Genomic DNA, 2,317 nt, shown 5'->3' with positions numbered 1-2,317 from the left:
TTTATTCTAGAAAATTGCTAAGCTGTTCAAAGTCTGCTAGTCAAGGACTACAAATGTATCAAATATATTGTCTTTTTAAGTCTATTGGTAACCCTAAATATGTTATTTTCATTAGTAAAATAAATTTTTTAATATACTTACCCGATGATCATGTAGCTGTCAACTCCGTTGCCCGACAGAAATCTAAGGTCGGGATACGCCAGCGATCGCTATACAGGTGGGGGTGTACACAACAGCGCCATCTGTGAGCAGATACTCAAGTACTTCTTGTCAACAAGAACTCAATTTTCTCCTCGGTCCACTGGTTCTCTATGGGGAGGAAGGGAGGGTCCTTAAATTCATGATCATCGGGTAAGTATATTCAAAAATTTATTTTACTAATGAAAATAACATTTTTCAATATTAATCTTACCCGATGATCATGTAGCTGATTCACACCCAGGGTGGTGGGTGGAGACCAGCATACATTTTAACATTAGAAGCTAAGTATCCCGTATTTCATTTTAGCAGTTATTCAAAATAACAAACATAAAATAAATAAGTACCTGGTAAGGAAGTCGACTTGAACCATTACTCTGTCTTTTTTAAGTACGTCTTCCTTACTGAGCCTAGCAGTCCTCTTAGGATGCTGAACGACTCCTAGGTGCTGAAGTATGAAGGGCTGCAACCCATACTAAAGGACCTCATCACAACCTCTAATCTAGGCGCTTCTCAAGAAAGAATTTGACCACCCGCCAAATCAACCAGGATGCGGAAGGCTTCTTAGCCTTCCGTACAACCCAAAAAACAACAATAAAAAGCATTTCAAGAGAAAGATTAAAAAAGGTTATGGGATTATGGGAATGTAGTGGCTGAGCCCTCACCTACTACTGCACTCGCTGCTACGAATGGTCCCAGGGTGTAGCAGTTCTCGTAAAGAGACTGGACATCTTTGAGATAGAATGATGCGAACACTGACTTGCTTCTCCAATAGGTTGCATCCATAACACTCTGCAGAGAACGGTTCTGTTTGAAGGCCACTGAAGTAGCGACAGCCCTAACTTCATGCGTCCTTACCTTCAGCAAAGCAAGGTCTTCTTCCTTCAGATGAGAATGTGCCTCTCTAATCAGAAGCCTGATGTAGTAAGAAACTGCGTTCTTAGACATCGGTAAAGCAGGCTTCTTGATAGAACACCATAAAGCTTATGATTGTCCTCGTAATGGCTTTGTCCGTCTTAAATAGTACTTAAGAGCTCTTACTGGGCAAAGTACTCTCTCTAGTTCGTTCCCCACCAAGTTGGACAGGCTTGGGATCTCGAACGACTTGGGCCAAGGACGAGAAGGAAGTTCGTTTTTAGCCAAAAAACCGAGCTGCAAGGAACATGTAGCCGTTTCAGATGTAAAACTTATGTTCCTGCTGTAGGCGTGGATCTCACTGACTCTTTTAGCTGTTGCTAAGCAAACGAGGAAAAGAGTCTTTAATGTGAGATCCTTAAAAGAGGCTGATTGAAGCGGTTCGAATCTTGATGACATCAGGAACCTTAAAACCACGTCTAGGTTCCAGCCTGGAGTGGACAACCGACGTTCCTTAGAGGTCTCAAAAGACCTAAGGAGGTCCTGTAGATCTTTGTTGGTGGAAAGATCCAAGCCTCTGTGGCGGAAGACCGCTGCCAACATACTTCTGTAACCCTTGATCGTAGGAGCTGATAGGGATCTTACATTCCTTAGATGTAACAGAAAGTCAGCTATCTGTGTTACAGAGGTACTGGTTGAGGAAACTGCATTCGCCTTGCACCAGCTTCGGAAGACTTCCCATTTTGACTGATAGACTCTGAGAGTGGATGTCCTCCTTGCTCTGGCAATCGCTCTGGCTGCCTCCTTCGAAAAACCTCTAGCTCGAGAGTCTTTCGATAGTCTGAAGGCAGTCAGACGAAGAGCGTGGAGGCTTGGGTGTACCTTCTTTACGTGAGGCTGACGCAGAAGGTCCACTCTTAGAGGAAGAGTCCTGGGAACGTCCACTAGCCATTGCAGTACCTCGGTGAACCATTCTCTCGCAGGCCAGAGGGGAGCAACCAACGTCAACCGTGTCCCTTCGTGAGAGGCGAACTTCTGAAGTACCCTGTTGACAATCTTGAACGGAGGGAACGCATACAGGTCTAGATGGGACCAATCCAGCAGAAAGGCATCCACGTGAACTGCTGCTGGGTCTGGAATCGGAGAACAATACATCGGGAGCCTCTTGGTCATCGAGGTAGCGAATAGATCTATGGTGGGCTGACCCCACAGGGCCCATAGTCTGCTGCAAACATTCTTGTGAAGGGTCCACTCTGTGGGGATG

The sequence above is a fragment of the Palaemon carinicauda genome, chromosome 35 (assembly GCF_036898095.1).
Source record: "Palaemon carinicauda isolate YSFRI2023 chromosome 35, ASM3689809v2, whole genome shotgun sequence".
Lineage (NCBI taxonomy): Eukaryota > Metazoa > Arthropoda > Malacostraca > Decapoda > Palaemonidae > Palaemon > Palaemon carinicauda.
Note: the sequence above shows the minus strand (reverse complement) of the source record.